This window comes from Condylostylus longicornis, unplaced genomic scaffold (genome assembly GCF_029603195.1).
Source record: "Condylostylus longicornis isolate FDR11 unplaced genomic scaffold, ASM2960319v2 ptg000055l, whole genome shotgun sequence".
Classification (NCBI taxonomy): Eukaryota; Metazoa; Arthropoda; class Insecta; order Diptera; family Dolichopodidae; genus Condylostylus; species Condylostylus longicornis.
In genome coordinates, this window is record NW_026578024.1 from 7972580 (window position 1) to 7988379 (window position 15800).

General features: G+C 24.2%; 1 protein-coding gene across 1 annotated transcript in view; it reads right to left on the minus strand.

Moving 5' to 3' along the window:
* The window catches only part of LOC129611781 (allatostatin-A), a 64578-nt gene that overhangs the window by 2666 nt on the left and 46112 nt on the right, over nucleotides 1–15800 (minus strand). The window lies entirely within an intron of this gene.

A 15800-nucleotide genomic window follows, 5' to 3' on the forward strand; every position in this document is an offset into this window, starting at 1 on the left:
AATTTCTTTTAATATTTAAAAACGTATATTGTATATTAATAAAATGAATAAAATGTCAACAGATTCTTCGTTAATTAAAGAACAAAAATGGACAACAATATTATATTACAATTAAAAATGTTAAACTGACGAACACGTACAAAATCTACTTTTTATACTAGTAAATTAATATTTTTTTCAAATATATTTTTTATTATTACTTATTATTTGCATTTCATATATTTAAAAATAGGAATTCGTTTAAAATTGTTTTAGAATTTGATATTCTTAAGGAATATTATATAAGAACAAGATAAGAAATAGAATATTTCAATGTTATTTATATACGTATGTATGTGTATGCACGCTATTGTGTTCTTAATTTGCATGACCACAAAAGTATTGTAATATCTTTGATATTTCTTAAAAACACTCACTTAAACGTCTTGTTTTTCAAAAGAATACCAATGCATTAATTCTATGTGTTTGTGTATGCATTCGTGTAGGATTTTTTAAATAATACAAGATTGTTGACAGTTTGTGTCTCCTTGAAAAGAATTTTTTAATTTAAGAGAGTATATTGTTGTCATAGATAATTGAAGAACAAAAAAAAATTATTTTTTTTTTACCCCATAAATTGTGCATTTTTAATTATTATTCCCTATCAGCAAGTGACACTTAAACTAAAAGAAAACAAGCAACTTGTTGGAATATTTTTCTTTTGTTTTCTCTTATACATTTGAAAAATTTTCCTTTGATTTTATTTTATTAGACAAAGATGATCTTTTTATTATTCAAGGAATGCAAACCGTTTATGGTTTCATTGAAATTTTTTTTCTATTTTATGTTTTCTATCCCCACATATTTTCTATATATGTGCGTATATTTTATTTGTTAAAAATCTTGTTTACGAAAAATACAATTAGAGAAATGCAATTTTATGTAAAATGAACGAATTTTAAAAACTTGAATATTAAAAATAGCCTAAAATAGCAAATTATTTTTCATTCGAGCTCTAATGCAATTTATTTTTTATAAGCAATAACCTCATCTTTTATTAGAATATAATTTTTAATGGGTAGATTATTAACACTCTTCCGCCTAAACGTGTTAGAAAATATTGTAATCAGAAACATGTTACCGTATTATTTTTCAATTCTATGTGATTTTTAATGACTTAGTGTTTTATTTCACAGTCGAATTTTTCATAATTTATAATTCTATCTTAATCTGTCTTGGTTTATGTACTTATATGTGTCTTAATTATTCAATATATTCCTTACTGCTAAAGTTACATATAGGACACTATAAAAGCCTACAAATTTTTTTCAATTCATTTTTTCCTTAAATACAATTCCTGTATAATTAAAAAGCAATGATATAAATTTTATTCTGTTCTATTGTTTTATTTACAAATTAACAGCAGTAGCGCCTAATTAAAAGTAGATTTTGAATTAAATGCTTGTCTTGAATGAAAATTCAGGTAACTAATAAATCGAATGCCGGACATTTATTCTAAATACAATAGAGTGAAGTTATCTATCGGAATGAATTTGCGTAAGTGACCCACTCAATTATTTTATACATACTTTGCATTTGGGAAAAGTGGCATTGAAAGTAAAAATTTAATATCTTCAAGAAATTCTGATTCTTAAGAATATATTGGATTTATTTTACCTTATCTTTAGATAAAATTAAGATTTCATTTTAATAGAACAAAATTTTTAAACAAACCCTTCTATATTCAGTAAAATTTCAAAAAATTCTTCTTCTTTTCAAAAATTTTCAAAAACTTACGAAGAGCTATAAAAAAACCATTCGAATAATTTTTTATAAATAAAAAATTAAATTTTATACTTTGAAAATAAATAATTAACAAAATTATTTGTAATAAAAATAAAAATATAGAAATTTCTTTTTTTTTTTTTTTTATAATTTCCGAAATTATTTAATTGTTTTTTACTTAAAATTTAAAATTTCAACATTAATTTAGTGTCTTCCTACATAAAGTGAAACAATTAAAGGAAAGTTTTTTTTCCTCTTCTTCTGCTTCTTATTCTTCTTGTTCTTCTTTATAGTCTCAGTGACAAAAACTTGACTTTTGTAACCTATAATAAGAAAAAAAAAAAATAAATAATAAAAAAATAAAATGACTCCAATAAAAAATGGTAAAGAACGCGAAAGTAATTTCCGTCAACTAATTGAATCCTTTGTATAGAGAGAAGTGTTAAAGGACAACAGAAATAAGAAGAAAAACAATGATTTTTTTTATTACTCCGTTTTCTTTCTTCTTTTTTTCTTGTTGTTTATGGCAATTAAATTTTTTGAATATGCTAAGAAACAAAATAGCGACAAGAGTAAGAAATTGGTGAAGAAAAGCATTAACAGTAAAAATTTATTGTCTATCCTTTATAAACTTCATACTTTTGATTTTTGATGTGAAAATATACAAAAAATTCATATGGAATGATGTTGAATCTAATATAGGAGTTCAAAAATATTGTTATGAATGAGAAGAGTTCAGAAAGAGATGAACTATTTTTGGAGTATGATTTGGAAAAATTTAATAATTTTGTATAAATTCAGTCAGATTAAATAATTTCTATTATAGTTTAAGATTAAATACGATCTAATTGAATTGTAAAGTTTTATAACAAGAACAGTTTTATTTACAATCCAAGTACATTAAACTTGTTGTAAAATATTATATGTAATTTAACTCTGGGAGAAGAAGACGATTAGTATGGGAAATCCTAGCCTTTCTGAATGATTTTTTAATATCGTTCCATCCCTCTTCTGTACATAAATTAAATTTGTAGTTTTGTGGTTATAAAATTTCTGTCTGTTTTGGATCCAAAATTTGCAATTTATTCAAAAATCTCCGAACTAAATGAAAGCTTTTATTTTTATCATTTTTCTTTCACATTTTTTTACTGAATTTTTAAACATTAACTACTTTATACTCGTTGTTAACGAGTATAAAGTTACCGTTTAACTCGTTGTTATACTCGTATTAACTATTTGTTAAAAATTATGTGTCTATAGTTCTCATAAATTTTAAAATTTTCAGATATTCTTTCGTTACCAAGAAATCTTGATTGATAATACTTCATTCTCGAATTAACCTGAAAATTTTCCTCACCTCGCGATTCAGAATTTGCTCAATATTAACTTCAAAATTGCTCATTTTTAAAGTTAACAGTGATGAAATTTTCCTTTGTAAACAAAAAAATTGAATTAAAACTCTCATTTCCTTAAAAAAATAATTTAAGATCAGAAAATTAATTCATTGGAAGCAATAAATTTATTAATTTTTTTGAGTAGAAATTGTTAAACGCTAAAAAAACCCATTTTATTAGACTATTACGACCACCATTTAAAAAAAAAGTCAAATTCATATGAGCTCTATAGCATCAATTGAAGAAATTTTGAAGAAAAAAGAAAACAAACATAAATTGTTATTGTTTCTCAATTATTTTCCAAATAAATTAAAAATTTTAAAATTATCCTAACAAAACATAAAGTCATAATTGAAATATTTATTTTCAAAAATGACATACGCATTCGAAAAATATCCCAAAATAATAAAAGAGAAAAAATTTTTTCTATATGATTGAATTAGAATTGAAAAAATAACATTTGTGATTTTTAGGTATAGGAGAGAACAAAATAGTCCTCGACAAGATCCAATAAATGAAGTAGAAAATTTTATTGTTTTAAAATAAATTGGGCATCGTTAGACCAAAAAATAAGAAAAAATTATTAATTCAATCTTATAGAAAAATAACGCAAGTTCCTATCAAAACATGAAATAAAATTAAAATCCTCACATATGTAGGAATATTTTTTGTGGGTATGTGCGCGTATATTTTTATTATTTTAAATTTAGACCCGTTTTGTCTTTTTACAGCTGATTTTTTTAAAATAAACATAGAAATTGATTAATTTTTTAATATGTTTTTTTTTTTTTAAGAAAATTTAAGACACGAAATGAAAATCGTAAAAAAATTATTACAAAAATTTGAAAAAAGTATACTCAAGTGAGAGCCGAACGATAAGGCGTAATTAAACTAATGATTGATAATAAAGAAGACCCTCCACTTACCATATTTAACAAGGACAAATCGCTTAGATTTTTCAGCCGCTAGTTTTGCTCACTTTTTAATAAATCATTCAGCCGCCAGTTCAGTTAACTTTTTTCTGCCAAAAAATCTATTCAGAATGAAATCTTAAGTCAAAGGTCAACTCGGTAACTTTAAAAATTTTCATTAATAAAATTAGAAATGCTTTGCAATGTACAAAATATTGAATGATGTAATAATAGCAACAACATTTTAGCGAATCAACACGTCCCATTCCAAAATTTCCAAAATTTTCTTTACAAACCATCAATATTTAAAAAGGACTACAATAAATTTTTAAAATTTTTCTTTCCCCACAATAATTAATACTTTTAAAATAAGAGAAGAAAAAAATTTTTTAAAAGTTTTAAATTTCAAATATTAATAAACTCTTCTCGAATTAAGTGTGAACACCATTTGAAAGTAAGAAAAACAAAAAAATCAAACCATTCCACTGTTTTAATTAGAATTTCTTTAAATACAATATTGAAAAATTTATGATATTGAAATTTGTACCCTAAATAGAAATCAAGTACATGCAGAAAGACAAAATGTAAATGACAGTCCCGAAATTTCGGAATGTGTAAATTAATTTTTTTTTTCATTTGGGAAAAGTTTTTAAAAACTTTTTATTTGTGAACACACTTTTTTTTTGTTGTATAAAATAAAAGGTTCTAAAGATGAATTTAAAAATTTTTATTCTTATTATTTAAAAAAAAAAAAAATCCCGTGATCATAAGAGAGAATAAAAATAAATTTTTATGAATGCTATTGAATTTTGGAAAAAATCAATCAATAATTTATTAAAAACAACAAAAACAAATTCGAATAATTCCTTGTAAACTTTTATTAATCCTTAAAATTTGAAAAAGGGTTTTTTTTTTGTTTTAATGGTAAAACATAACTGGTAGCCTATTTTTGTGGTTAAGATTATTGAAGGTCGGTACATACTTAACTGTAATATAGGTCCTGTTGAAAACTAAGATGGTGTTTATTATGTAAACTCCTTAAAATTATAAATTGGTTACAGTTCGTTAATTTATTCACCATAATAATATAAAGAATTTCAATAATAAAATATATTTGTTATAGATTTAGGGAAAGCTGCCAACTACCTCATGAAATTAATTAGAAAATAAAATTTAAACAATTCAAAAAAATTTATTATTTAGTAACAAAATCATAAGTAAAATAAATTGAATAATGAATGATGAGTAAAATAAATAATGAATGCATACCTTTAAAAAAATTCTGCTAAATTGCACCTAAACTTATGCAATTTTCAAAATTTTTTAATTTAAATTCTTAGGAAGAATAACAATAACGATAAATGCCAAAATATCTAGGTGTTACAATAACATTTTATTATTTTTCTAGTTATTTATAAATAATTTTAAAAGTAGTGGTAAATTTATGCACTCCCACCTCATTTACGGCAATTAAAACAATAATCATTAAAATTCAAATAGCTTCATTTACGACTAATTGAATTTCATTTTTATGTCAAAAAATATCTACCATTTTGATATTATAGGTTATAGGTTGGGTTGATAGCTTTAAATTGGAAATTTGGGTAACCTTTTTTAATTCCTCAACAATAGTTATAAATATTCATGTTATAATTATTCATGTTATGTTGAACCAAAAATAAATACACTTTAGATGATTAGAATTTTTTCCATAAAAGTCTTCTATTAACTTTTTTTAAAAGGGCATTTAATAAATTTACTGGTTTTTAATATTGGAAATCTTAGTATTACATTAATTTGAACGTATGAAATTAAAAACATTGTGGACAATGGGCGTATGTAGACTTGCACGATTGAATAAATTATTTAAGTATTATAAGTATACAGGGTAACTTAGAACGGAAAAGTATGCGTATGCAACAATATCATGGCGTACCCTAATGCAGCAATATAATGGCATACCCTTTATAATTGATTGAAGAATCAAAAATGCATAAAACTTTTGTGCAGGAGTGAATACCAAACGGCCTTCGAGACACGGACATTAAAAAAAATTTTTCAAAAAACTTCTACTTTTGTCTAAAGTTTTTGGTTCTAATTCCTGTTAAAAAAAAGATAAACATTATCAAATAAACAAACAGTTTTTCAAAAGAATTACAAAAAAGCTTGCAAATAAGAATCCAAATAATTTTATTGTTCATCTACATTCGGAAAGAGAAGCATTCAAAAATTTACCATGTTTTGTTTTTTATTCTTCTATGAACTGGAAATTTGACACGAAATTCGGAGCGATATTTAAAAAACAATTTTATAGAATTTTTTCCCGATATTTCAGCTTTAGTGAAAGCCATCAAACATTCAAAAGACTTTATGGTCTAGTAGATGTACCAGAAAACCCATCTACACATTTTTTACTTGTACATAAGTTTATTATTATGATTGATGAATTGATCTATGTACAATAGTTTAAATGTATGTATATATAAGAAATTTTGTTCGGAATCTTCCTTAAAGTTAATGAAATAATTTATGGCACAAATATATTATAATATATATAGGTATACATATATATGTCACGTTAAAATATTACAAAATTTGTATAGATCTAAAAAAATATTTGCCTTAAGCATTTTAGACTCTTATACATATTACATACACAGATATTCTTGGACTTCTAAATATTAAAAAAATAAAATTTTACTTTTTTAGCAAATTTATTTGTTTATGAAAGCAAAAACTGATTTTGGCTAGTGTCATCGTGATAACATAGCACTTAAGATAATGATGACAATTGTCACAATAAAAACTCACCACATAATATGAACTAACGTATATGTATTACACCGCAATGTTAAGAAAGAAATTGTCTTGTATTTCAAAATTTTAAACTTCGGGAAAATTCCTAAATACTTTTAATATTTTACTATTTTAATATTGCAACAATTCTTGGCAGTTAATATTGTAATTCTAAACCTGAAATAGAATTTATCACAAAGGTAATGACATACTCGTAACATTAATCGACATGGTATTTGAGTAATAAATGTTACTGGCAAAAAACTATATGTTGTGCATAACCAATCATGTTGAAAACCAGTGCCATGTTAATATGGGAAAACAGCTTCTTTCCAAACAGGATTTCTTTTCAGGATATGAATTTCATCAGGCTTTAATAATATTTCAGATTTTAAATCGTATAGATTTTCCTTTATTATTTAATATTTCCTAGAATTATTTAAGAAGTAACACATCTATATCAATAAATTTACAAGTTTCTCAAAAAGTTTATAAAATATTTCTTCATATTTTTATCACGATGACTAAAACAACAAAATGTACTTACTAGTATAACACTGTTTTTATCATGAACTGGAAGAACCACACTTACAAGTATGTATATATATGTATATGTATGGGAGGAAATCTATCATCATTTATATATTTTTATGAGAATCGAAATTTTACATACATTCATGTACAAATCAAGTCATATGACATTATTAATTTTGATTTCATTTTTCGGATTTTCACGCATTATAGTAACCACATACATTTATGTATGTAAGCATATACAAATATGTATACGCATATTTCATTTATGCTATTCTATTATTTTTATTATTTTTCGTAATAATTTATAAAGTAGATAATCTATAAATTATTTATCATATACAAATATAAAAATAAAAGATCAATTCAACAATACATACATACATGTACCTATATTTTGCGGGTCCTTCCATCCCACCCGCAAAATATAATGTGAAAGCATATTTCGTGTAAGCTTAAACAAATTCATTGTAATCTTGCTCATAAGACACAAGTTTATTTTTATGGAGTATGTTCATAACATTCTGTTAAAATATTATTATAATACTAGAATATAGATTTGTATTAAATTTATTTATGTATGTACATATATTTAAAAATTATATACAAGAGTTCTTAAAAAATATTCTTGGCGTACGAGTATATACATGTGTAGTATGTAGGTAAGTACATAAAATTTTGTTGCCGGTAAAATAAATAATTTAAAGATTTTATTCTATATAACACATAAAAAATTTGAATTATGCAATGAGATTTCTAGATTACCAAAAATATACCAAAATAACATTTGAAAAAAAAATATTCTTTAAGATTATAAGAAACTTAAGAAAATAACAATAATATTGATTTTTAATATTTAATAGAAATAATTTTATATAATTTTTTTCTGATTTCATGTTGTATTCAATATGCTCAAAAGAATCGCTTGTTAATGGAGGATTTCGTAAGTTACCCAAAAATATTTGTGGAAAATTTTTAGTTGTTTAAATTTAAAAATTAAAAATTTAATAAATTTAAGGTTTCTGTCTAGTTTTCTGTTTTTATATTAAAAACATTTAAGTCAAAAATTACAATTTTTTGACATAAGAAATTGACGACTTGTCACCGTCTCTTTACATTCATAATATTCCATATTAAAATTTAAGAAGCTTTATACAAGTACATTTTTATTATGGAATGCAATTTATTCAAATTTAAATAATAAAACCGAAAATTATAATATGTTTTTCACCATACACAATACACTAAATTATGTCAATCAACACAAATATTCAACAACCCTTGTCATGTCAATAATCGTCTTGATTTTTATTCAATAAAATAATAAAATTACCAATAAATAACATGATAAATTTCAAGAAATTTTACTAAAAACAATTTAAAATATTTATTTTACATAATTTTATTAAATATGCAATTAAATAAATAAATAAAATAAATTCGGCATTTATTAAATGTTAAGAGCTCAACAGAATAAATAACCAAAAATTTTAAAATTTGACAGGTTTTTGATATGACATTGACAATTGTCATGATGTTGAAGTCTAATATGTATGTATATATGTGTGTATGCTTATAGTTGAAATTCTAATAATATACAATTTTAAAATTTAATTTAAAGTAAATATTTTTTACTAAACCAAACCAGAGCTTGATTAATTAATAACCCAAACAGAGAACGCCATTCAGCCGTTCAGTATTTTGTATATAATGTCACACACGCATAGAATCAAATGACTTAAAAAAATCTTCAGCGGTAAAATAGGATTTTAGTCTAATATACTGTCAATGATTAAATTCGCGGCAATAGTTTTTTCTTCTGTGTAATCTTCAATTCTTTAATCTGCGCAATCCCAGCTTTAAACTTTATTTCACACAGCTTCTCTTGAGTGTATTTTGAGACGGAGTATTATAGAAAATTGTATCATAAAAGTTTTTATTTACTATTTTACATATTTACAATTTTTATATACTAATTGTTCTCATACCAGTTATAAAGACAATATAAAACATAGACAAAAACCAAAACAATAAATAATTCTCTCTCATAATAATATAGTTCTCCGATATTCTCCACAACTAATTATATTTTAAGTCTCTGAAAGCCTATTTTAAGAGAACAGAAAGATAATGTCACTCCCTCCTAAGTGAATGCATATATGCGAATAATAGAAAGAAAAAATTGAGTTCTTACCACAATTGGAATTTCGAAAGTGGTACGAACAAAAGTTTTTCTAGTCATAAGGCACATTAAAAATGTCATAATATATAAAATAAATTTTAAATAATAAAAAAATATGATAAAAAATTTTTATTTTAGCAAAAAGGAGAAATTTCACTTGTTTTAAAATTAATAAAAATAATCTTTGTCACAAATTCTTGCACCAAAAAATTGTCTTTTAATAAAAATAGCAAAAACATCGAAAAACTTGATAAGTTACGAAATTAAATTAAATATTTTTTATTCACCGGTGAAAATAAAGTGCCACCAAAAATGTTTTTTTTTTTTTGAAAAAAAAAACAAAATTGAGAATTTTTTATTCAAAGAACGTTAATAAAAATTTTTAAAACAAAAATTAATTTTCTATTTTTTCACTTTTTTTTTTATTTTTGGTTCACAAAACTCTTTAATTTTTCCTTGTTGAACTCCGAACATGCACATACCAACGCACACACAAATTTATACCTCAAAATTTCTTTTGATGTTTTAAGAAAATCATCCTTTTAACAAAAGACAATAAAAAAAATGATTTTCATTTAAATAAAGGATATACGGGAAGCGACTTTGGATAACAAAAAAAAAAAAAGTGATTTTGTAAGGAAGGAAAAGTAAGAAACTTTTCCGAATAAATAAATATTAGCGTAGATAACAGGATGAAATTATTTTTCCATGGAAAAGAAATTAAAAAAAAAAAAAACGAGAACGAGATGAGAACGGTTTAGGGTCGACCACCTTAAAATTCCATTCAAACTTTTTGGTTTTCTTGAGAAATGTAAAAAAAAAAATAAATAAATAATTTGAATTTTGGAATTTGAGTTTTTTCCTTTTTATACCAAATGATTTTTGGAGAAATATTGCTGACGTTATTTTCTATGACGTATTCGAATATGTAAAAATTTAAAATTCTACTAGCAATGGTAAAGCTTTCATTTAAGGGGAATTTTGTAAAGGGTACGATTCAAAAGTTAAAAGAACAAATTAAAAGCAAATTATCGAAATTTACGCGGGTAGCAGGAAAAAACCCGATAAATTATTTTGTTTTGAATAAATTAAGGCAATTTTATAATTTTATTGCTATGGCATATTGTTCTAGACTTAAAATTTTCTTAAAAAACAAGTTCAATTATAAATGGAGAGGTTTGGCTAATTGGGTTAATCAAGCTGCCAAAAAATATATAGCTGCTGTATTAGGACTATGCATTCGTCACTAAGTCCGCTAAATAACAAAACTGAATGTAAAATAAAAAATATTTAAAAATTACGAACTCAAATGATTTCCTGTTGTATCATTAAATTTTCGTAACAAGTTTTCCTACTACACATACGTATGTATGCATAAACAAAAATACTCATATACAATAAAATAACAATGTTCACTGCGTGTTTATTTAAAATAAATTATTATAACCTTTAAGAAGAAAAATTTTTTATTGTGTGGTATTAAGAGATAGCTTCAAAGTAATCAAAGATTAATGAACCGAAATGGAAACCGATTTAAAAAAGACGCTATTTGTATACGTATATATAATATTAATGTAGTATATACAAATGAAATTGAATTCTATAAAATCCTTAAATGTATATTGAGTGAAAAGTTTCTATTTATTTAATTCATTTGGCAATTGTAAATATCCTTTAATTCGTTTTGTAACCTATATTTCAAATGGAAAAAAAAATTATAACTTTATACATAATTTTACATATAGGTATGCGTATGTGTAATGTTAACAATAACAATACCTGGGAAGTTCAATAAGTTTTTGAACCGTAAAATAAACAGAGCGTAATTTTTTAATTCTGAAATTTTTCAGTAAATGTGTTGATTAAAGTTTAGGGAAATTACTTTGAGGTCGCGATAACTTGAGGTCGGTAAAGCTTTTCAAATCATGCTATGACATGAGCTAGCTTTAAAACTAGCTCATGTCCTAGCATGAGTTGGAACTCATCTCTGCTACTTTTAACTCAGCGGTAAAAATTTCACCTAATATTTTGTGCTTGTCATACCAATAAATTCTAATTGTTACTTAATTTTCATCGTCTTCCCATTTCTTCCTTATCAAATAAGGAGAATTTTGCTTGGTAATTTATTAGCCGCATAGAAATCTTTTTTCTAAAAAGTAAACTGATAGCTATTTAAATTAGTTTCATAAAAATACCAAAATTTTTCACATTTTTGCATATACATATTTAAAACGAGAGAAAAATAAATTCAAGGAAATGTTAACATATTGGCCGAATTCGAGGAATTTAAGTAAATGAGATAAAATTAATAATTATATTTTTTCATGGCATTGCAAGTACCTACATTTACTGTTTGTTAACTTTTTGCTTTTGTAGCAGTTTCAAAACTTACAGTCTCAGATATACAAAGAGTCGAAAATTTAGAATATTATTCTTATGCATTCTCTTCTCATTTTGATTTCCCTTCAACCAAACGTCGACAAAAAAATTCTAAAACTTATTAAATTTACTCCGTATAATTTTAAATGAACAGCGATCTCTTAACTTGTCTTTCATTTATTTTTTGAATTTTACATTTTACAAATTTTCTACAACATATTTAAAATTCTAGAATAGTGTTATATACAAATACAGCAGCAAGAGGATGTACAATGTACATGAAATGGTATAGCGTTGATTTCATTTTAATTAATTTAATAGAAAACAAAGCAAAAGGGAGAATAGGAACAAAAAAATATAGGGCATAGAAAAAAAAACACTGGAAATTAACAACAAGAACAACAACAATTTATTTGCTGGCGAATTAAATTGAAACGTTTCATTATTAAAAAAAAAATTTCTCAATTTTACGGAGGAATAAATTTCTTTGAAAATTATTTAATATTTGATCTTTTTCTATATTATAATGAGAATATATTTTGAACCTTATTTTCATTGTTCAGTCATTGTCACGTTCTCTTTTTGGAAGAAAGCGACACGACGCGGGGAGAGAAAGTTTTATCATATAATTTTTTAGCGTATTCATTAACATATTTGATATGTAGGTGCGATAAAAAAAAAGAAACTGCTGACAAGAAATCAAAATTTAATTTGTTAAGGTATTAAAATCTTTTTGATTTCTTCAAAACTGATTTGATATTCTTAAAACATTTTCGTTTTCTTTTTCAATTTTTATGTTTTTTTTTTTTAATTTCGTCCTTGTGTTGGTTGTACATTTAAAAGCTTTTTTGATAACTGAAAATCATCATTTGTGCTAGCATATAGAGAGAGAGAGAGATGAGAAAGCAACAATTCTAAAATATCTATATTGAAGTAGAAAACATAGTATGTATAAGGCTTGTGAGGAATGTACAAGATGTCTCAAAATATAAGATGGTCAGTTAATATTAGCAGCGTTATATACAGAATTACTGTCATTCTACAAATCGAATGCAAAAATAAATCTTCTCATTTCACATTTGTATACAATTTCCTTCAAAACTTTTATATAACAATTTGACATTTTGGTTTGTAAATAAAGAGAAATCGAGAGAAAAAAATTTTCTTTACGAAAGTAAACACAAACAAGTTATTTTGTGATTAAATTGTGAAAAGCACGCACAATGATAACTTGACAAATGTACAGTTAAAATGGTATAATTGCAAGGCTGTATAATTTATCCCTACTTTAATAATATTCTATTGTGGAAACGGTTAAACCTATTAACGCGAATATAAATATAAAATATTAAATAATTATGTGAATTATATAGGATTGTAGAAAAGGCGTGAACTTATGCAGCAGTAAATAATATGCGAGCAATATTTGAATTATAAAGAAGAGAAGATTTTTGGGAGTTTTTACAATAAATTTAGGTTTTCTGAATGAGACACCTTGTACAATATCAAAATATCATCATGCTTCATATGTATATATAAAATAATTCAATTAATAGGAATAGCAAGAAATTTTTGAAGAAAGAAAAAATGTATAATTGTGACAAGGTCATACATCACTCATCATACAGCTAATAAACTATATGGAATTTTTCACAAAGAATTATGGAATTAAATGAAAATCAAAAATAAACAAAATAAAGTGATGGAATTTTTTCCAAATTTTTTCTTTGGACATCAAAAGCTTAATGTTTTCAGTAAATACATGTAATTACATAGATGCCGACAAATCCTTACAATATGCATACAAAATTTTTTTCTATTATGAATTTTTAAACAGGATTAAAATAAACAAAAATAGATTTATGGAATTAACAGAAATAAAAAACAAAATAATAATTTAATTAAAAGAAAGTTTTGCGTAGGCATCAAAAGGAGAAAAAATTTTAAAAAGAAATTTTTTAAGCAATGGGTTAATTATTAAATTTGAAAGTTTTTGTCAAAATTTTTCGGGATTATAATGGTAATAAAGATCTCAATCCCGTATAATTTTGTTTGATATACCTGTTATATCCGTTCACATAATTAAAAACCAGATCCAATGATTAGCCTTAATAATAAAATTGTTTCTTATGAGTTATTAAACAACTGACAACTATTAGTTGACGCGAAAATTTATTTTAAATTTGAAAATTGTTCTGAAACTTTTTCAAGTGAGAAAAGGTTAAAACAGATAAAGATCATGTTCAATAGTAGGAGTCATTTGAAAATACGTTCAACGATAAGTGCATACTTTTCTAAAAAATTTCAATTAACAGTAAATTTATCTGAAAATCATGTTATATAGTAGATTTAATATCTCATAAACCACAATATTATTATTTAAGTGACAAGAGCAGCCTTCAATTTAATTTTTTAATTCACTCCAACTTCTAATTCATTGCCATATTTAGTAGGTAATTCACTTATTATGTAGTATAGTTGAGATATTTCACACACTTAATGACAAAAATTAATGACCCAATGGCAAAAATTAATTGTTGCACATGAGAATGAAACAACACCAAAACAATATTTGCAAAATTGAACTACTTCCGGAAAATATTTAAATTTTCTTCAATTGGAATATATTATCAAAGCTTCCTTGAAAGTTGTCAAAGATTATTGTTACTTATGTAACAAGACACATTAACATTTTTACAAAATCGCCATTAAACCTTCCAACAAAATAGCAAATTATAAAGCTGCATCAAGAATCCAAATATTTAAATGGAAAACCAATAATGCAACCTAAATTAAAAAGATAAAATTTTATTTTTATATTCCATTTAGCCTTCATGGTCTAACATTTCTATACTTAAATATTATAATATCAAATTATATGTACGAGAAACGGTAAAGCAACAGATTGCAATTTAAATGAATAAAATAAAAATAATTTAATATTATTATTAAAAAAAAATTTTATTTTTAAAACATGCAATCCTCCATACTTGAGAAACTTTTTTAAATTCCTACACAATTATATACAATTTTACTTTGCCAAACTTCCTCCATAGAAAATTCCGTATCCTCATCAAAATAACATATAACAAATATATATGTGCAAATGTATATGCAACAATACATATTGATCCTTAACTTGTTTACAAATAATCCTTATTTGTAACTTCTCTTAAAATTATATGTACCAAATCCTCATTTCCTGCCAATTTTCAGATTCTTTTTTTCTTTTTAACATTTAATATAAAATAATGTATGCAAATAAATGCACAAACATATGTAGGGTTTATGTATGTGTTATGTATTTCGAATGATAGCGTCTAAAATTCATTGTTTTTTTTAATCTAGAACAGAATTATATTTGAAAACTACTCGTCTGTTGTATTTTTCTTAAAATTTTAAATTTTGAGTTCTGTTTAATCTTCTGAGATTTGTTCTCATTTGACATTGGTTCTGCAAAATTATTGAAAAATGGAAATGTGACCCACTTAGTTTACACTATTACTCAATTACCAGAAATATTTCACTCTTCACATCAGAGTCAGGGAGTTCGAAATAGGGCGTATGTGAGATTATTGCTTCTTATAACGGAATCGTGAAAATCCTTAGATTATTAAAAACATAAAATTTTTAAATTAAACAAGTTTCTTCTTTTATTATTTGCAATTACTTTATAGTCAACTCCGAATTACATTCTCAAATTCCTATTAGATTTAAATTTTTTCAAAATCCTTTCCATTCACACCATTTTGAAGACCAACAACTGTGTGTACCATTTATCCTCTCTGTCTTTGTCGGAGATTTGTTTTTAAAGAAGGAAAACAAAAAAGAAAACATTTT